Here is a 22,779-nt window from a genome sequence, read left to right as displayed (position 1 = left end):
ACAATATAGCTCCCTATAAAACAGCAAGAGGTAGAGGTACAAACATACAGACAACAGTTATGGTGCCACTGAAAGAGGACAGACATGCAGATCATTTCCTTTCGGCATCAGTTCAGAAGGAAAAAAGAAAAATCTCAGTTTTCATTTTGAATTTGATTCTGTAATTCTTAGATTATTCCTGAGAAATATTTAGCAAATGAGTCTCTCAGTAAGTCAGTCTTTTAATCTTTGGGTTCCCGAAGGAGTTAATGTACATTCCTTCTATGTATTGAGTGAGATAACCTCACCACTGAGTCAAGAATGGATTCTCTATTAGGCAAAATAATGGTCACCAAGATGACAGTCCTTGGTTTGATATAAGATGCAGGGAAATTCCTAAGCTTCCTTTATTGGCATTATCATTTATTTGTAAAAACTGACTAATTTCTTCTTTAATTTCCTCTGTGACCCACTGATTGTTCAGGAGAGTGTTGTTCAATTTCCATGTGTTTGTGAAGCTCTTATGGTTTCTTATGCTATTGATCTCCAGCTTAATTGCCCTATGGTCTGATAAAATATATGGGATAACTTCTATTCCTTTGCATTTATTTAAACACTTTCTATGAGCTAGTATGTGGTCTATTTTGGAGAATGACCCACAGCTTACTTTAAACATACCTGTTTCCAATTGAAAAAAATTCCTCACGCTTATGCAACCATCACTCACATGTGTAAGCCCCAAACAGTAACATCTGAATGAAAGTGTGAGTATCTTCTGGAGGTGTGTGGCTTTCTGTGGAAAACTAATAAACAACCTTTAAGTAGTTTGATGTATTAAATAGAGGCTTAATTTAATACATGGCATTGGCTCCATTTCTATGAACTCTTCCCTTCCAGTCTCAGAATAGTTCTTTTATGCATAAAATGCATGAAAACTTTTGAAGGAACATTTTGTGATGTGGAAGAAAGACCAGAGAGCCATAAAAGTGGCTGGATTTCTTAGCTGCAACTTAAATTACCTCTGAGACCTAATCAAGTGACTTCATTTTTGGAGACTGCTTTCTTCCTTTTTAAATAGGGACGTTAGAGGAGTGAAATCAGAGTGATCCTAGTTTCAGCAATGTGACTTTTTGAGATACATCTCAAAACTATTCTTAGGAATACGTGCACACTGGGTTCCTACAGCACCTGATTCAATTTGCCTACCGATACACTGCACCCCACCACACTGTGGTGAGGCTGATGCAGAACTTGGTGACATTGCCACATTGAGTCATTGAGAATGCAGATGGCAGGAGATGATTTATGTGAAGTCAGACTTGTCATGTGGGTAACAGAACCTGTTCTGAGATAAAGCCACCTCTCCCATAACTCTTGTCTGTCCCAGAGCAGGTTTGCCTCCTCCACTATTTTAACATTCTGAATTTTCTCATGGTGACAGAAGAATGAATAGGTGATTGCATCACTCTGGTAATTTGGGGTAGATCTGTTGTGTAGTGGTAGGATACTTTTCATGTTAAATCATGAATTTTCATTTGGAGCCTTGTGGGAAATCAAGGATATTTACTTGAATTTTATGTATTTGGACAACTATTTCAATAATTGATTTCTGAATAATTAGCTCTATGGGAAACATAAAGTGAGCCTTTTTCTTCAAAGAAAGAAAGAAAGGGAAAATCTAGTGAAGGAAATCAGCATATGGTACTCATTTATAAATTAATATTGAATAACATAACTGTGAGAGTTTTTTGCGAAAGATGTGCTATGTATATTATTGCATGGTAAAAAGATCACTTAAGAGACAGAACAAAATCATAAGCGAGTTTGGAATTTTGTTCATCAGTGCTACGCAATTATGCGGTAGGCAATAAGGAGTTATGCTCAGAGATCTAATCTAGTCCAAGCCTAATGGATAGAATCTCAAGTGACCCATGAAATATACTTGCATATTAGAGCTACTTTTTCAGTTGACAGCAAATAGCTAATTTAATTTTTCTCCAAGTTGAAGTATATAGGAAAAATTATAATATACCATTTTCACTTCCTAAGAAATTTTAATTATTTGGCTTGCACAATTTCCTATCACTTATGATATTTTCACCCTACAGATTTTGTAGTTGTCCTAGTCTAACTGTAAGTCAGAGTGTGAAAGTACTGGTTCTTTGGATAGTTTAATTATGTCTTGGAATATGGACCATGATGAGAAATCAAAAATATAATTTGTTTACTTGTAAATGTACATTAATATTTGAACCTCCTTCTACAGTTCAAAGAAAATTCCTTTTATTTTAAAAGTTAAAAACATTGTTTCCCAGGCAGGTTGGTGATATAATAATTCTACTTATAGGTTTTTCAATATTTCTATTTTCCAAGTTTATTTAAAAATTATGGAAGTAATTCCTAATGTCTTGTTCTTTTAGTAAGAGATATAAGGATTATATGTAAAAATATGTAAATGTGATGGATGAGCTCTCCTAAAATGTTTGAGGTGATTTGTCCTTAGAATGACTTGTGCTTTGAGGGAATAGAATTTAAAATTCTGGTAGGTTTTACCAGGTCCAAGAAAGGGTCTGGTTATCAGGGTCATGAGATGTAAAAGCCACACTATCTTGTGTGCCTTTTCCAACAGTTTCTCTGCAGATACATTTGCTACAAGATAAAAGAAGCAGAAACCTTATACACAATCCTCATTGCTATTTTTAACCAAATATTGCTCTATTAAGCCAATAGAAATGCACTCATATCTCCTCTTTGATCTTCCTTTGTATAAAAATGGAGGCAGTATAGAATGATACTCAGGCAAAAGAAATATCCTTTCCAATAGTGCTTTGGGAAAAGTTAAGATAAATTTTGTCTCATTTTACAGAGGCTGGGAGACTTTCAGGTCCCCAGAGGAAGTCACTTCTCTTAGATTATAAACTTTAATGGCTACAGAAAATCACCACGGAGAGGCCTGATTTGTAAAGGGCCAGCTAAGCTGAATAGTCTCACAACCTTTGCAAGTGCCAAAGGAAGGGATATTCCAGCAGTTTTGCACTGAGCAATATTTCCATTCAACAAACTGTTTAAGGGAGAATGAAATTTTTAAACATGCGTAAAAATCTATAGATTGAAAAAATTGTAGAATATGAGATTAAGTTCAGTTGATATGTACTTCTAATGTCAGGTCTTCTCATAACCCTATGAGAATCCGCTCATGCTCATCAAGGACTGCGGGGGGGGCACATTATGGACATGGTCTTTGAAATTTATTTGACTGAGAATCTCTTTTCTGTTAAACACCAATTAAATGTGGGCAAAGAGTGAAAAATGGGGAAGAGTTTGGACAGCTCTTCTTGAGCAACTAGCGAATTTCCTGCTTCAGGAGGAGAGGCTGGCAGGAGGAGGGCGTAGAAGGCTCCAAGCATAGCTTCAGCAGAGGGGTACTTCTTCCTGGCTGCTGCTGCCTGGGACTGCATCAGCCTGCCTCAGGTCCTCTTTGGCAAAGGAAAAAGAATGCTCCTTTTGTCTCCAAAATACCACTGTGCTCTACTACATGCTGACACCTCTAGCATCTCCTCCCTGTGAAACCCTTTCTCCTGTCCATCTCTCATTTTCAACCTGGTCCCTGAGAATGTTCTTGGCTGAGGTGTTTTTAATGATTTAGAAAAGAAACACATGAAACCATTAACTGAATTCACAAGAAAAATTCATATACAAAAGGTATGAGCAGAGACACTTGCATTATTTATTCCTGTGCAGCCAAGTAATCTTCAAAAATTACTTAAAATAGAATTTGTGTTTTCTCTTGTTTCTTTGTTCCCAGAAAGTTCAAAGCTAAATTTTATGCTTAATTATATTAGCTAAGATTTGCAGCAATTTTCTCAATTGTTCATCTGTTAAATTCTGAATCTTGGGGCCAGGGATTTAGCTCAGCGGTTCGGTGGCCTGCCTTGCAAGCGCAAGGACCCGAGTTCAATCTCCGGTACAAAAAAAAAAAAAAAAAAAAAAAAAATCACTTTCTGAAGCAGTTCTGGAAGTCCTCTTTCAAGAGTATATTTATAAAATATAGTAAAAAAAAAAAAAAAAAAAAAAAAAAAAATTCTGACTCTGTTCTTTGAACAATTAATAAACGAGTAACCGCATCAAAAAACAAAACAAAAATCAAGCAAAAAAGAATTGGTTGTTGCATCACTGGTGGCATTTTGGTTTTGTGTTGTTTTTCTTCGTGCTTGTTTTTATAAGGATATTTTTAAAAGTCGTTCCCCTTTCTTTGGATGCCAGTTCAAGTTCAGAGCAACAAATAGGGACCTTGCATACTACGCTACTCTTGCTTATGGTGCAGCACACTAAGAACAAGAAGGGATTCCTTTGTCATTTGTTTTATTCTTTTCAAAAAATGCGCTTAAATAGGCAGTGTCTTGATCGGCTTTAGGATTCTGCCTAAGCCTATGTGAGTCCTGTAGCCTCTCTGCGCTTGGTTCCTTCGTTTGCAAAGTTAAGAGCAGTTGGAAAGAAGAGCTGAGGAAACTAATGGGAAGCCAGAGACAGCTCCTGGCATGCCACCGGAGGGAGCGTCTACCCTTTTGTTTTACTTCCATTGTTGAACTCCAGAGCCATTAATCCAGATGAAGCCATGGGTGCTTAGTTGAAAGAATTTAAGGGGTTTCAAAGTTGGATGAGTCTAACTGGGTCTTGGGAATGGAGTTGATTTCTAGTCGCATGTTCTGAGGTTTCTTGGGGGCAAGGGCTTCTGTAGACGAGTAGCGTGGCCAGACTGGAGCATGGCTCTCAGCAGCGCAGAACTGCAGTGTGAGCCGGCAGGGACACTGGGAGGGGCCTGCTGCGTCCAGACTGTGCTTGGAGGTCAGTCCGTCCTGATTACTGGGAGCTGCTCCTGTGTGTCGACCGTGGACAAAGCATCTGGCCCACCCATTCTATTGCCTGATGTGAGACCTCTGTGTATTAAAAACGCTCTTATTTCTGCAAAACTGAAAAAGCAGCCCCCCGAGAACATGAAGATGCAGAGCAGACAAATCTAGGACCATCTAGAGGGTTCAGACTTCCTGCTAATGTGTACAAAGGAATTACTATATTCTACTTCTTTGCACCCACCTAACAGCTGTAGGGTATCTCAAAATTTTTGAAGTTTAGTGGAAGTTTACACATAATAGCCTGCAAATTTACATAGGCAAAATACATATGCAAGTTCTTTCTTTCTTGCGCTTGTGTGTGTGTGTATGTGTGTGTGTCTGTCTACTCTCTTGGTCAGTCTGTCTCTATTTTTATTTCTTTTCTGTCTTTTTCTCTCTTACTATATTCCCATCCTCTCCCTCTCTTAGCATATAAGGCTATATCTAAAAATCTCCTAACATTTGAAAAGCAATATTTTTTACCTGTAATTATCACATACTAATCACTGCCAGGCAATTCATGCCTTTCTTGTTCCCAAGAGAAAACAGCTAATCTATTGGAAATAGGCAACTTTTTGAAGATAATAATTTGTATTCTTGCGGCACTCCTGTATAATTTGCAAAGAATTTTCACATCCCAAACCTCATTTAATTGTCAAAGATATTGTTATCGTCCACATCATAAATGAGAAAAAATGAGGGTTTTGGAAGGACTGAGTGAAGTAATTTATGTGCAGGGCCTTAGCAAGATCTGGAAATATGGCAGGTGGCCCTAAATTTCCTTCATCTTTACTTTCTAGGTAACAAATCCAGTCTCAGTCAACATCCTTCTTACAACAACTTTTTCCACATTAACCATACGTAGCCTCTAGGTTGATAGAAGGGAGTGAAGTCAGTATATGGTCATTTCTGTTTCCCCATGTCTGCTGTCAGAGAGCATTTCTTTACAGATGTAAGGAAGTGCCATGAATTGGTGATTCAGTCAGACAAAGAAAACACACACTCATGATTCTGATTTGTTTGTGAACTTGAAATTCCACTACACATCAGCAAAAGAGGATAGTTTTTTATTCTAGTTTCTCTCTCTCCCCTGTGTTCATTTATCTTAGGTGGACTGCCACGCAGAAAACACAATAAAATCCCCTGCCCTGCAGGGCCCTGGATTTGAGGCTCACTTGGGGATATGTGAGGCACACACACAAATACGATCTAAGCGGTGGCACAGAACAGCAAGCGCCAAGTGGTCATTTTTGTTGGAATGCTTCACAGAACAGATGGGCTTTTATGAGTTTTCTGAAGTTTGTTATTATAAATCTAAACTGTTGTTCTGAGGATTCTTTTCTTCTATATCCATTTTAACATCTCTACTTGCATTTGGTGCTTATAAAATGCACAGACACTGTTCCTCCTTGGGCGTGGGTGTCCCTGGCAAGTCTACACTCCCCTCGCCTGGCTCTCTAGACAGCCTTGTTCTACCTCTGCATGCTCTTTGGCAGGGCGAACAGATCTGGCATTAGTGGTGTTGTAACCACGCCTAAAGAGCTGGCCAGGGAAGGTCATGCTGCCAAAGCAAAGCAATCACAATCCCTCGATACCTCCAAGGTTTATTTCTTGCTCACATGTTCAAGTCCAGGCAGAATGGGGGGAAAGATGGCTGCCTTCTCTACATGGTATCTCAGAGACCAGTCTAATAGAGGCTCTACCAATTCAATGGAAGCCTTTGGGCTTTGATAGTGGAAGAAAATAAAAAAGTAGAGAAAAACAAAGGTTATTCCCACTACCATAGCTCATGTCTATTGTTCCTTTCCAAATGTCATTGGCCAGGACTAGTCACATGGCTGCTGATCCCCAAAGAGATCGAAAAATACAATGTTTTATAAGCCAAGAAAAAAGAAAATGGAATTTAATGGGCACACGTTTGTTTTTCTCAGCTTTATTTGGTGTTTTCAGAGATAGCAGGCTCACTGTTATTGGGGATTTTGCTGTAGGCAAAAACGTTGCAGTCACCTCCTTTTTTTAAGGAGAGCAAAACTCTATGTAATAAAACCAGTCAGATAGCAACAAATATTTATCTTTGACACAGAGTGGTAACTTAATATGACTAAAAATTCCACATGATAGTGATTTTTTAAAATAAAGCAACTTTATGTTCTCTAAGCACAGAACAACTACTGAGCTGGGAAAGGGCCTAAAATTTCTTGGATAGCCCAGACAAGTTAAACAGGCATGAATTAGACCTGTCTTTGATAGCAGGGTTCTCAGTATTGAAAAATTCAATGTGATACAATTTGAAATTAGAAGTTCTTTTTTTTTTTTTTGCTGCATCGAGGTGAGAATAGCACTTCTTAATTGTTCGTTAAAATGCATATTTGTACATTTATTTATTTATTTACCAAGGAGCAAATTCAGGACCTTGTGCTTGCAAGGCAGGCATGGTGCTGCTGAGCTAAATCTCTGGCCCTTGTACTTACGTTTAAATACAGAAAAATATAAAAGACAAAGTCAAAAATTTGAAGGTGAAGGGAAATTACTTGTCTCTTGCATTTCTGGTAATATTATAAATTGACCTAATTTATATGTAATTTATAAAGTATATCTTGACAAAAAGTCTGTGTTCATCAAATTCCGTTTTTTCCTCCTTTTTTCTGCCTTAAAGAATATCACACTTTTCAATCTCTTTGCAGATTCACAAAATTATGCAACCAGTCCTGGTCAATGGGACTTGGAAAGAAACAACACACGTGAGTGATGGTGATGGGAGTTCCCTTTGTGACTCTCCATTTCTTTCTTGTCTTTCTGCAAAAACAATCCAGCAAAATGTACCAAAAGCTGTGCAAATCTAGGATTACTGCCTGACTAGTATTGCTAATCCCGATACTGATAACCTCATTAATCCCAACTGTGGAAACCAAACTCAAGGAAACATAGTAATCTCTTGTCAACTGCTCAGTTAATGTTTATGAAAGGCAATGTGTTTATCCATTGCCCCCAGAATAAATTCAATAAGGTCATGATTTGATCAAAGTTAATGGATTAGGAAAATGGACAATATGGTATTATATAGATTATATAGATTTTCCTCCAATTTAAATAAACATTCTAAGAAACATCTGTTAACCTAAATAGACTAGGCTATGTAACATTAAACCTCATTTCTCCCACTTTTCTGCAAATCACCATTGACTGTCGGCTTTGGATGCAGATTCATCCACTTTTTCTTTTTTTCCAGACTCTTGCTAGTTTCAAATAAATACTCACGGTTGGAAGTCTATTGTCCTTTTTACTTAATTTCTTGTGTGTTTTGTTTCATACATTGTGGTAGAAAGCTCAAGCAACCAGGTAGCCTTAAAAATACTCATGTTCCTTTTTGGCATGTTTTTCTAGGTATGGCTTCCCATTCACATGTGGAAGACGTAGACCATATATGAACTAGTTATCTTCATGCTATGTCCACAAGCTGTTCCATAAAGGGCGAAAGGTATTCTTTTTTTTTTTTTTTTTTGGTCTGTTTTTGGGTGCTTGTCTGAATGGGCTACTCATGGAAGGAGTATTGCCTTTAAAACTTTTGTTTATCCCTAAAATATAGCTGTAAAAATGTTATGTCATAATTTGGGTAGAAAGGTTTGTATGTGTGTGTGTGTGTATGTAAAAGAAATATAGGTTTATTTCAGCTTTATTCATTTCAAGGAAAATAAAAGTACTCCCCAAATTATTTTTAAAAAAACAACAAAAAACAAAATAGTGATCCATTATATGAACTATTATGCAATTGTTTTAAAGACCGTGAATCATCCATAATAGTACTATAATTAAAAAAAAATAAAATGGTAGCCACTTTCTATTGGGACCGATTCTGTGACAACCATGCTCTCTTATTGCCATCTTGGCCCCAGTATCATGCATTTATCCTGGGGAAAATTCGCCCTGGGACTGGCAGAGAGGCTCACAGACAGTTGGTAGATGCTGGGAAGCATCGCCCTTTCACTCTTGGGCCTTGGGAACCACTGCCCAGTTTAGTTTGCCTTGGTTTCTGAGAATCTCAGACACGTATGGAATCTGCCTTCTCCCTTTTCATGGCCTCCAACCCCAACCCTAAAGCTGAGCTCACAGCACTACAGGGCCTTTTACACATGTGACTTGGTGAGCGCCAGATAAGTGATTAGTTCTGCTGCATCTTACGGGAACATCTCTCGATATTCATGTTGATATTTTAAGGAAGATGGAAGATGAAAGAGAAGCTACACCAGAACAAGAAAGAAGCAATAAGAGACTTAGGGGTTTAATTTAAACCTTTTTAATAACACAGATGTGGACACATACATCAAAACAAAAATGGAATTAAACTAATTAAAATCACCTACAAACAAAAAGTTAAGAGATTTCTTCTGTAGGTTTATATATGTATTTCTTCAGCTTTTCTCTTTAAAGAGAGTCCATGAAGCATAATAGCACAATTTTGTACAACGACCTCCTTTGAGCAGACTCAAAGGCATCCACAAAAAGAAAAAAAAAATCATCTGTGATAAAGCTTTTCACCAGTGTTTAAGAACGATGCTTTACATAGTAGATATTATGTAGATGGGGAAGAGACCCTAGGGATGGAAAGAGAGGGGAAGGAGGGCAGGCAAGAGGAAGTAAAAAGGATTAAGATGTGATATGTATATGTATCAACTCCCCACGATGAATGTACTCCTTATATATCACAAACATGTACTAGTAAAAAATGGATTAAAAAAAGACAAAAAGAACCATGCTTTATAATGTCCTGACCGAAATAAGGTTCATTTTCCATAATGAAAAGCAACATAAATTCCAACTTCCAGTTGGGATTCCATTTTTAATGAAGGTTTAGCCACCTGAATCAAATGCATTTCAAGGCATCTCAGGATTTCTAATTTGGGTGGTAAAATACAAGTTCAAACTTGATGATTGTTTTAAGCCAATAATTCTGAAGGCTTCAGTCAACATTGAAGAAGATATTGAATTGTAAAACATTTCACAAGTTTTATGTAGTTCTTTTTAAGCTTGTGTACATAATTTCATTCAAGCGTATTTATCACGAGGTATACAATAATATTGACATTTCCTTCGATGTTTTCCCCAGAAAAATTATATTTCTCCCTCTCACTGACCTCTAACCCTAAAATTACTACAAACTGTGTGGACTATCTCATTTAAATCATTTACATGGAAACGTGAACATTTCCACGAAGGCAGCGGTTTCTTCTTTCATCACCTCACATAGATGTTTCCCTGAAACTTCTGGTCTAAAAAGATGCACAGTAAGCACCGGGGGCCTGTGTTCTTGGGACGCTTCAGGAGGAAATCTGTTAAATTAGTTACATTTTTAAATTAGAAAGCATAGAGGAACAAACACACATTCAACTGAGAATCCATCAAATGATTAGTATAATTTGAAAATGAGAAATAAAGAGCTCTGTGTGTTTATCACAAAATACAGATTATCAAGGAAGGAATTATGCCTTATTTATTTTTGAAATCCCAGTGCAGAAATAAGTGACAGATACCTAGAAAGCCTCCATGCTTGTTTGTGAACACAAATGCACACGCACGCACACACACATACACACACACACACATATGTATGGCATGCATGGCCCTGATCACCAGGTGTGTGAGTGAGGTGGTTGTCATCCACCCTAGATATATTTATATATTATTCTATAGCCTTACATTTTTATTGTTTTTACAAAAAAATAGACCATGACTATCATGTGATTTTAAATGCCATAGTAAATCAATGATTTACAAATATGTCCACGCAAAGAGTGAGGAGTAGTAATTAATCAAGAAGCAGCATGCACAATATAAAGCATGATAAAAAATGACAGTGAATTTAAATAAATGTATTACAGTGGAAATACATTGCCATTCTTCCCCCTCAAGACATACACCCTCATTTTGAACACACTTACTTCATTGTTCTTGGCACCTTCTGAAGCAGTTCTGGAAATCCTCTTTCATGAGTGTCTTTAGCTGATGACTTGATGTCCTGAATCAATTTAAAATGTTGACCATTCATGGTCATTTTGACTTTGGGGAAGAGCCAGAATCTGCACTGTGCTAGATCTAGTGAGTAACATGCTGAATGCTTCTACTTCCTTATCTGTTGGGTGACACTTGGTAGCAGCGATCACCATATTTTTTTTAATCGCGTTCATAAAGATGCTCATGGGAAGAGACTTTCAGAACTGCTCCAGATAGTGGCAAAAATGGCAGAATAAGTTAGTTCAAAGTGAGGGGCAATATGTTGGGAAGGACTAATAGCAATGTATCTTGTACTGTAATATTTCTTTAAAGCATTCCACTCTGTATTTTGTTCACTCCTTATACAGTAAAAGTTCTAATTTCTTTTCAAAGAGCTCAATGACAAAGAAAAAACAAAACCTAAGTGACCTTGTGTGTGTCTTTGTTGTGTCTGCGCCTGTGCTCTCCTCAGAATACATAGGTGAGTGTTTTGCAGACATTAACTCACTTAGTCCTCATCACAGTGCTGAAGGGATTTATTATTATTATTATTATTTTTACAGAGAACCACTGAGTTAGGTTATTTAAGGAACTTACCTCAAATTATACAACTGACTAGTGGCACAGCTGGGGTTTTAAACCAGACCTTCTCTTTCCTTTGCGTTTAGCTCCTGTACTGCAGTCTCTTTGTGGTAGCAAGATATCACTTCTGTGAGCTGTTGGTTAGAATATTTCACTCTTATTATGGCATAGAAGGTTAGAAATTTAAAAATGTCAAATGAAAACAAAAATTGTAAAAAATGGATTTTGCTGTGACTCATTGAACCCAGAAATGATTTTCTAGAAATGTGACCAACGGAATTTATCTTTAAAAAATGAATATAATTTTTCTTTTTTGTTTTGAGCCCTTAAAAACTCTATTTCAATGTGTTCTCTGAATGTTCTAGTATCTCTGTGCTTTAATTAGCAGCTGTTTCCAAGTGTGATAGGTGATTCATGCTAGTCTTAATATTGTATATAATTGGATCTCAAAGGCAAATTTATCTGTCAGAGTAAAATTGATCTACAAGTAGTTCCCTCTAGCTAATACCTAAATTAGTTTCACCTGGACTCTGCCCTCTGCTTTCTTCTGAATTATACCCAAGGAAGGAAAGCTAACAGCTGGTGTAGAAAGCAGCAATTTTATCCTAAAGATTCTAAGGTGATTCTGAGCTGATTATGAAAGAAACAAGAAAACTAAACATATTTATAGGTCAACATTGGGAAAATCAAGCTTAAAAACCCATTATATTTTAACATATTTAGAACCCACTATTCAAAATAGACACTTCAAAGCAATACTGGTCAAAACTTTCAGTCTGTGAGCCATAGAAGGCTTGGAAGAAGAGAAGGTTTTGGATGCCACTGTAAATTTTTTATTGGGTAAATATAGATGACTGCATTGGGATCACAGGTATAGAAATGCAATCCACAGTACTTTACTGAAAGGAGCTTATGATACAGGAGGAAGAGGCTAAAGGGTCAAATATGAGAACAATGCAGTATTCTGATGGAAATCTGCGTGGGGCATAGAGGAGACCCAACTGGGGGATGACTTGTGCCGTCCTCAGGACAAGGACATGAGTACTAAAATGCAGGCAGGATTGGTCAAGGAAGAGCAAGTGGGTTTATCTGAGTGCAATGCTCCCCCGCAGCGAATAGGGCGATCCGCAGTGTTAAAGCATCCAAACACTACTGGTGAGTAGGAGAAACACTCCAAGTGTTGCTGGAAAGGGATGTGCGGCTTTCAGGTGCCACTGTCAGACAGCTGAAAAAATGCCAAAGATGTAGACATCTTCCCCTAAAATGTGGCTGTGATAAAAACTAAAACCTATGGAACTAATTCTGATTTCTAACCTTACATATCCAGAAAGCTGGCGTTACATGATTTAGTGTAAAGGGATGACATTTCATTTAGTTACTTCATAAAAATAGAAAATTACCTTTCTTTTCTTCTAAGCTTATACATACCTTGAGGGCACCTCAAGTGTTTCAGAGCGGGCCATATAATGTGTTGCCCTGAGGTAGATAAATCCAAAGATGAAGCAAATCTAACAAGTGCAGAGGTCTGGCCTGATTTCAAAAACTATTTTCTAGGGAAACAGACTGTATCTCATAATATATATTTCTGGAGAGGTAATATTCCCAACAAAGAGTCCTATTTTATTGTAAATATCAAGCAATCCCAGTTCTCTGTATTCTCTGCCTCAAGTTGATTATAATAATAATGTGTTCACTTCCACAGCACCTCAAATCCAAGGATTTCCATGTGCTTTATAAATGTAAATCAGTTCTTAAGACATTCCTGTGAGGCAGGTTAAAACTGTTACTAATACCTTGTAAAGAAATAAACGATGAGAGCCTTACAAAATTCACAGTCATTCATGATGTATGTGATTCAGGGATGAAAACATACACACACTACACACACACTACACACACACACACACACACACACACACACACACTCAGAGAGGGCCCAGCTTTCTGTGAGGCCACAGATAAGGAAATCAGCACAAGCTCCAAGGAGGAAAAGACATTTGCTCACAATGGCACAGGGTAAGTGTTCAAGGCATAGGAGGTGAATGACGTAGAAGACTCGCGATGAGGAGTGAGGCAGATAGTGTGGTCCCTCCAGTTCACAAGGAGAGAGGACAGAGTTCTGCCTTTCAGGAAGACTTACATGCCCAGGGATGTAGCTCAGCAGCACTGGCGCCTGGTAAGCACAAGATCCTGAGTTCAAATCCTGACACTAAAAAAAACACAAAAGCAAACTTACGTGTTTGTTCTCATTTACATTTTCAGTTTCTTACACCAGAGAAGCAATTAAGTATTTACACATGTATGTCCTATTTATTTGACTTAAGAGTAGAGTCTCAAGGTGCATCCATTTAGCTATGTGTCTCCAGTTTCTCATTTTTTTGTGGCTGAGCAGTACTCTATTTTACATTTTTAAAAAACCCACATTTTCTTTATCCAGTCACCAGTTGATGGGTAATTGGGCGGTTTCCAAGTTTTATCTATTACAAACTGTGCTGCTGTAATGTGAAATAAGAAGAAAAGGTTCAAAGGGGAAGGGCAAATGGTGGGGAGAAAGTAGGGAAAGAAAAAATATGAGAAAAGAAGGACAAAACAGAAACCAAGCTCTTGTAAAAAGCAGGGTGTGGAGGTGTGCAAGGGAGAGAAGGGCAATGGGAAAAAACAAGAAGCCAACATATAAATCATGTATGGGTACAAATTCTCAACAATGAATGTGGTCATCATGTATACCTAAAACCTACCAATAAACTCAACAGGAATAAAATAAAATAAAGTGAACTGGCAACGTTAAAAAAGGAAAGACTTACATGACAGGGAAGAGTCTTTAGTAGCTCAAAACTGGCCAGTGTTGTCCAAGACACACTGAGATGGTGGGGTACCCAACACTGTCTTCTTGGCTCAGAAGAGGAGCCTACATGCTTCCTACTTGGTTCCTACTTGTGCGAGGAAGTCACTTAATCTTTTGATCTTAGTTTCCATATCTATGAAACTAGCAGGCTTGGACCACAGGGGCTTTCACATTTCCTTGTAAATCTATGAATCCGTAATTTAATGGCTTCCTTTGGCCTCTACATACACATACACTCACACACAAAACGTCCAGAAAACACACAGGACTTTTGGGAAATTTCCACAGTCCGGAACATATGGAATATTGAATTGTTAAAACACTCAGCATTTTGGCACTCTGGAAACTTACGTCCTGCTATTGCTTTCTACTACAGAGCATGTGAAGAAACTGTGTCATACAGTAATTTAGTTTTCCTTTTTCTCAGTTCCACTACAATGAGCAAATACACTTCAACATGTGAAGGAATAGATGAGAATGTTCCCTTTAACAGTGGAAGATGTCATATTAGATGAAAATCAAGAACCAACTCTGTGCTATTTATAACAATGCACATTAAATTTAAATAGATAAATTCAGAGCAGGATGATGGAAAAAATCCATCATGTAACCTCTAGAATGCTGGCAGCTAGAGTGGCTGTTAACATACCAGGTAAAGTAGACTTCTGGAAGGGAATGCTGTAAAGAATGAAGAAAAGAATTTCATAAGAATAAAGTGGTCAATTCATCAAGAAGCTATAATATGCCTAAATTTTATGTGCCATATAAATGAGCTTTAAAGGGTATGAAACAAATGGATAGAACTTTAAAAAATAAATTCACAATGATAGTTACAGATAATATTCTTCTCCATATTTAACAGGTAAATAGATGATCAATAAGCATATAGAAGATTCAAACAATCTGACTAAATTGGCATATATAATACACTTCAACCCGAACCAGCAGGATGCATATTGTTTTAAATGTATTTGGAACATTTAACAAGCTCAGCCATATGGTGTTTTATGAAATAAGTATCAATAAATTTAAAATAACAAATATAAAAATATGTTTTCTGATCAGAACAAATTAAATAATAAATCAGTAATAGACAAAAATCTGAAAAAATTCTCAAAACTAACATTTTTTAAATGAAGGAATCACAAAAGAAATATAATTCAAAGTTGTTTCCTTAGTAAGATCAGTAAAACTGATAAAACTCTATACTTACTGATCCTGAAAAAATATAGTAAACACTCCTACCCCTTTTAGGAGTCAAAAAAGGAGGAAGAGCCAATACTTTATAGATATTAGTATAATGATAAAAGAACATTAAAATCAGGTTTATGGTGGCAACTTTGAAGAAGCAAACAAGTTTCTAAAAATTAAAAAATATCCAAAATCTTCACGAAAACTTTTTCACGAAGACAGAAAATTTGAATATTTATATTTTACTCAAGTAACTAAAAACATCTTTTTAAATCTTCTCATAAAGAAAGTTTTGGGACCATCTCACTTCACTGAAAGAAATAGCAATACTACAGAGATTCTTAAAGGTAGTAGAGGATGAGGGAATGAATCAAACTCATTATAGACCAAGATTTCAGGTTTTAAAAGAGGAAAAACTGCGGATTAATGATTTTGTCAACATACAAATAACAATCTTCACAAGATATTAGAATATTCCAAAATGTTATAAAACAGATGACACATAATAAGCAGGTGGGCTTTATTTCAGAAATGCAAGATTATTATCACTAACCATATTAGTAGAATGAAGAAGACAGTTCATACCTATCTCAATATATGCAGAAATATTCGGTCAGAAATCAACACTCATGATAAAGTCCTAGCAAACTAGGAATAGAAAGGAATGCTCTTAACCTGATAAAGGGCATATAAGAAAAAGCACAGCTGACAGCATATTTAATGATTAAAAAACTAATGCTTTCCCTTTAGCATCAGGAACAAGAAAAGGATGCCTTCTGACATCATTTTGTTATAATTGCTGAGTGAAGGATGGTTTTGTTTTTCTCTCCCTAGACAACTTTAAATGTAAGAGGGTCTGATACTACAGTTTCATGCCCACTTCTACTCCTGCTATAGCTTCTTCTCAGAAAAGGAAATTACTTAATCTCAGTCTTCTGGATGTAGTAAGAATGCTAACAGCTAACGCACTTACATGAACTCCAAAAGAATCCCACGTTTATTGTTAGTAAACTTTCTATCACCGTGCTAAAATACTGAAGAAAAACAACCTAAAGAAGAAAAAATTATTATGACTCAAGAGTTTCAGAATTTCAGCCCATGGTCTCTCAGTCTTGTTCTTTTCTGGGACCATTAGGGAGGCAGAACATCATGCAGAGGGAATGGCAGATCAGAGCTCTACTTTATGGCTGCCAGGAAGCGAAGAGATGGAGGAAGAGGCTGGGGTCACCACACCCCTTCAAGGCCACACCTCCACCAACCTGCTTCCGCCAGGAGGCCTCACCTCCTAAAGTTTCCACCACGTGCTAGTAGTGCCACCAGTTGGGCTCCAAGCCTTCAACAGCCTTTGGCGGGCATGTGAAATCTAAAGTATAGCACTCATGTATCTGACAGCCTGCTGTATAAGTCCGCAAAGATGCGTAAGAGACTCCTCTAGTTTTAACATTTCTAAAAGGTTATCAGTTTTTCAATCTCCCTTCCATGACCTGAGCTCTTCCTAAACTTCCCTGTGTCGGAATAGCATATCACCATCTGTTTCACGGAGTCCATCTGTTTCCCATCTATTAACGTCCATTAATGTTCACTACTGTGTTTTGTCTTGCATGCAAACCAGTACTATGTCCTGTGTGGTGTACTTTGGAAATGTTCTTTAATGTGTTCACTTTTTGCCGTTTTTGCTCCACTATCCTTTCCAAGCCATCATCCTCTCTAGCCTTCTCATTGGCTATGTTCTTTCATCTCATGCCATTGTTTACATGAAGGTGGGGTGATCCTTTTTAAAAAGTTGATAACCACCCTGACACTTCAGTGGCTTCTCATCAAATAACTAAGCAACAGGCTAACTTTTCGGGGAGGCCTAGTTGGTCCTCCTTGAACTTATCATTGCCCACTTTCTTTATGCCCCCCCCAGTAAGCTGTGGCCTCACCTGGCCTCAGTCTATGCAACGAACTCAATCAGCTTCTTTCAGCCTCTGTGCTCTGGTACGATCAATTCTTCTGCCTCCACCTTCTCCTGGGCTCACTGAGCAATTCTCTCTTGGACTTCTGGAACTATGAGAAGTCTCCTTAGATCAGTCTTTCAGAATTAACTGGCCCCTCCCATACACGCACCACTTACTGTCTGTCAGCTCTATTTCTTTTATAGTACTTATTACATTTTGAACTTATTTGTGTACTTATACAATAACGAATTATTTATGTCTTCTTCCTCTTGAATGTAAATGTGTCTGACATAGTCCTCGGTGGTCTCATGCACCGGCATATCTCGAGAGCCTGCAGCAGTGCTTTTCATGATAAGTTTTTGATAAATGTTTGTTGAGTGAACAAATGAACTTGGCAACCCACACAATGATTAGGAAAAGGAAGTGAGTAGACTATAATTAAAAGTTATAGTTTCTAATTATTAAGGTAATATATGTTCACTGTAAAACATTTGTAGAATATACAGATCATAAAAAGATTAAGAAAGATTCTATCTAGATGTAAAATATGTTAAATTTTGGTGATGGCATTTCTGATGTACATTTCTTCCTTCCTCTTCCCTATCTCCATCCCATAAGAAGTACCTAATTATATCCTGTTTGTACTTGCCTATATACACTATGGAATTTTCTCAATTGATTAGTTATTATAGAGCATGATTTTTCATGGCTACATAATATTCAATTCTAATTTGGTATTTAACACCTTTCTTATTGTTGAAAATTAAACTCTTTGTGCTTATTTTCCTTACCTGAAAATTAATTTAATATAATTCACCTTTTCGTAGGATTATTATGACGATTGAAAAAAGTTTAACAAGGGGCCAGGGATGTTGCTCAGTGGCACTGTGCCTGCCTGGCAAGTGCAAGGTCCTGAGTTCAATTCCCGTACAAATAAATAAATAAATAAATAAATAAATAGAGAAAGTTTAATGAATGTTAGTTGTTTAGAATAGTTCTTGTCCAATAAACTCAATGAGAGAAAAAAAGAAAAAGAATAGCTCCTGTCAGATAGCTAGTGCTCAATAAAAGTGAGATGATCACTTTTAATATTAATAGCATTTCATATTAAAATATTTAATAGTAATGTTAAACATTAATTTTTAGCCTTAATTTAACATTTAATGTTTAATATTAGTGATTTTTTTAAAAAAGCTAAATATGTAGAACCTCAGGAGAGGAATGAGCCGTGCATAAGTCAGTGGGCCTAGGAAAGACCAAATGTGAAGACAACCTGCAAAACTTTAAGGATTTGGACTTCTGCATATCTTGCTCCTTGAAGTGTTATATTGATGGACAATTGAGGTAGCTTGGATGTTATTTTAATTATTAATCAATTGCCTGAGTATTTTAAATTGTCCAAATAAATATCCAAACAGAAAATATGTCTCCAGGTGTCTCAGTTCCCCTAATTTAGTGTACAATTAATTTATTCTTCATACTGGGAAAGATATAGTGGTCACATCTAGTATAAATGGGCATCCATTGCTATAGTTTTCATTGTCATCACTGTCTGTCCTCTGTACTATTTACCTTCCTCTAAAATATTAATGTTCTACAAACTACTTAACAAAAATATCTGTGGGGTGCCGGGGATTTAGCTCAGTGGTTCCGCCACCTGCCTCTCAAGCGCAAGGTCCTGAGTTCGATCCCCAGTACAAAAAAAAAAAAAGAAGTACATAAAAATAAAACAATAAAATAAATAAAATTGAAAGTATCTGTGGAAAAGATATGGAGAGATAGAAGAAATAATGGCATTGCTTACTTTAGTCTGCTTTCTGTGGATAGCTTACTTTGCCATTTCTTAAAAATCCTCTTCTCAATGGGCCTTGGTCTCCTCACAAATTATCTCACTGTCTTATACAAGACTGCTTTTCCCTTCCAGAGCTTCTGATGTGGAAGCTTTTGATGTCTTTTAAGGACAGTTGCCTGTGCCAAACCCAGATTCACGTTCTGATTGTTGCCTGGGAAATCTCTTATTAATGACACTGAGTTCATTCCTAGTTACATGTGTTTTGGATAAGGGGATATCATCTAGCTGACTGCTGCTGCTTTTTCTATGGGTTGCTGAACAGAAGTCCTGTTTCACGATCTTTGCAGCAATAGCCAGGAAAATGGATTAGTGAGAAGAATACTAATCTAATTTAGCTTTATAGGGGAAATTGTATATAATCCATTTTCCAAACAAGAGAGATAAGGTTACATTTTCAGAAGTGATTTGAAGAGAAGACCACCCTCTGCCTGCAGGGATAGAACCTATTGATGTGGTTTATAACTAGAATGTCCCCTCAAAGCCTCATATATTTGTAGGTGGGGTTTTTGGAGTGTGATTAAATTGTGCAGTGATATATCTGACTTGTTGTTAAGAGGTGGGCCCGGTTGGGGGAGGCAAGTGTGACTTGGACGAAGGTATCTCCCTCCGTGGTTTCTATCTTACCTGTCTGGCTGCTACAATATGAGCAGCTTTTCTCTGCCTAGGCCCTTCCACAATGCCACCCATCGAGTAAAGAGTGAAATGTTTGAAATTCTGAGTCAAAATAAAACCTCTCCTCATTTTCGTTTTAAAAGGGTGTTGGGTATTTTGTCGCACCGACGATGAAAGTGACTAAGATGCCTATGACAAACCATTAACCATACTATTCATGTTTAAATGTGTTAGGTTTTCTGTTGTTGCTGTGACAAGATACCTGAGAAAATCATCTTAAAGGAGGAAAGGTTTATTTTGGATTATGGTTTCTGAGGTTTCAGTCCATGGTCAGCTGGCTCCATTGCTTTTAGGCCTGTGGTGAGGCACAATCATCATGGTGGAAGGCAGTGGGGGGAAAGCTACTCCTCTCATGGCATCCAGAAAGCAGAGAGAAAGAGAAGGAGCCTGGGATGAGAATTTGAGATCATTTACTAACTATAATGTTCGCACCTGTGAAATAGGAGTATCAAAGTAGAAGAGAAAGAGGAAAAAAAATGAGGAAAAGCCAATCTGTGATAGATCGCTGACGTTCACATTCCAGATTTCCACCATGGAGGAAGGATGATGTGCTTCTCATACTTGTCAGAAGCAGTAATTCCTCAGCAATTGTAGGAACGTAAGATACTCAATAGTCCCACAGTGGCTGCCTTTATGCCGGAGAACTAGAGAATCTGGTAGCTGCTCAGTCCAAGAAGTTGAAAGTATCAGAACAAGAGGAACCATTTGTGCAGCCAGACCAAACTCCTTGAAGTTCCCCGGAGAGCTACTGATGTGAGTCTGGGTCAAAAGGCTCAAGAAGCTGGAGTTCGATGTGAACTGACAATGGCAACAACAAAAGATACTCACTCAAGAAAAATTGAGCTTGCAATGCCTGCATGGCTTTCGCCTTCTGCTTTGGTCTACCTGTACCTCCACCCTCTGAATGGCACCACCTACAGTCCAAGAGGGCCGTCTCTCTTCAGTTTACCATCCCGCATGTGAATTGTCCCTGCAAACGCCCTCACAGACACATCTAGAAGAAGTGTGCTTTCCTAATATCCTAGGTGTTTCCCTGACCTAATCATTTTGACAACCCAGATCAACCAGCACACTGCTCACGTGCTCATAGCTACATGTGGTGAGCATTCTGTTACCCCGGAATGGTCTACTTGTCAGAGCTTTTCCAGAAGAGTCATCACTTTTGTGTTCCAATAAATGATCTGAAAAGCAAGTGAACATCAACACCAATGCTGGGGTTACTTTTGAGCTACACTGCAGAGAATGAGTCAGCAAGAACACCGCTGGTGACAAGAGGAGATGGAAACAGGGCGTGAGTTCCTGAGAGACAGACGAGAAAGTGGAGCTTACCAGGCTAATGTAGATATATAAGACTGTCTAGAGATCAGCAAGACCTGAACTGAAGAAGAAATTATGAAAGACTATTAATCTGGCCATTCGACTAAAAATCACTTTTCACACTACACTGAGGAATCTGTAAAGTGAGTTAAATGATTTTATGTGAACTTAATATTTGTTGGTAACATACAATAATACAATCGGAATTTTAAAATAAAAGCAAGAATAACATGGGCATGCTGGATCAATGTTAAAATGATTATGACAACAAGAAGGTTCTAGAATTATAGTAGAAGGAACTAAAATTGTTTTTTAAGACACACTCCCTCACATTGTTAATAAATGTGGAATTAATCACGGGAAGACAAAACCAGAGCTTCAAACTGAACACTAAGTATACTTTTCTTTCAGTATACTCTAAATATGCTTGAGTATACTTTAGAAGAAGTACTCGGTACCCAAAGTTGAATTGAGGCCCAGTGAGATTTCAAAGGAGTCTGTGTGGGTATCAGCGCTCAAAGAAGCAGTCAGAAGAAGCATTGTCCTGGAGTAGTTGAAGTAAAAATCTCATGATTGCTGGCAGCAGGCTTAATGTGGCTCTAAGCATGTGGGTTGTTCCGTAGCTTCTGGAATAGGAGGTGGATTGCTGATGTGGTGGAAAAAAAAATCTCAAATGGCTAGCCTTCAGATTTATTTACAAAGGGGTTCCCCTATTGAAACCACTGTTAACAGATTCCTACAAGAAAGGTAGTGGTAGTTAGAATTGTGTACTTTTATCCCTTTAAATCAACATGTACTTTATTTCCAGCTTTAAAAATGATATGTTGTTCCATTTTTATGAATCTTATTAAGAGATGGAAAGTCCTCCAAGAGTCATTCTCACCTTCATTAATATCAATTATAGACTAAAATAAAAAGAAAGTTTAACCGCAATTTGGTCTGGAGATCAGTAAGTCTCAGACTTTCCCCGGCATCTTTAATTATGCTCTTTACCCAAATAATAATATAGGAAAGAAGAAGAAGAGAACAGAAGGAGGAGGTGGAGGAGGAGGAGGAGGAAAGGTGAAGAAGAAGAAGAAGAAGAGGAAGAGGAAAAGGAAGAAGAAGAAGAAGGAGAAGGAGAAGGAGAAGGAGAAGGAGAAGGAGAAGGAGAAGGAGAAGGAGAAGGAGAAGGAGAAGGAGAAGGAGAAGGAGAAGGAGAAGGAGAAGAAGAAGAAGAAGAAGAAGAAGAAGAAGAAGAAGAAGAAGAAGAAGAAGAAGAAAATAGAGGAAAAGAAGGGGGAAGAAAAGAAGGAGAAAGAGAAGAAAAGGAGAGGAGGAAAAGGAGAAGAGGAAAGAAAGGAGGAGGAGGAAGGAGAGGAGGAGGAAAAGAAAGAAGGAAGAAGAGAAAGAAAAATAGGGGTTCACAAATGTAAAGTTTGGGTTACAGGTAATAGATCTACTTTATTGGATTTTCATACAAACCTCACATACTTCTTAAGTGTTACAATTCCTTTTTAAAAACTTTGATGAAAATTATAT

At 37.5% G+C, this 22,779-nt stretch overlaps 1 long non-coding RNA gene across 1 annotated transcript in view; it reads left to right on the top strand.

Moving 5' to 3' along the window:
• The window catches only part of LOC117285465, a 130,943-nt gene that overhangs the window by 59,780 nt on the left and 48,384 nt on the right, over positions 1–22,779 (top strand). The window contains exons 2-3 of the long non-coding RNA XR_004516519.1: positions 7,556–7,612; positions 8,256–8,349. This is a non-coding gene — a long non-coding RNA (uncharacterized LOC117285465). The remainder of the gene's footprint in view (positions 1–7,555; positions 7,613–8,255; positions 8,350–22,779) is intronic.

The sequence above is a fragment of the Fukomys damarensis genome, unplaced genomic scaffold (genome assembly GCF_012274545.1).
Source record: "Fukomys damarensis isolate Sample0158 unplaced genomic scaffold, DMR_v1.0_HiC HiC_scaffold_10, whole genome shotgun sequence".
Lineage (NCBI taxonomy): Eukaryota > Metazoa > Chordata > Mammalia > Rodentia > Bathyergidae > Fukomys > Fukomys damarensis.
This window is presented reverse-complemented; position numbering and strand designations above follow the sequence as displayed.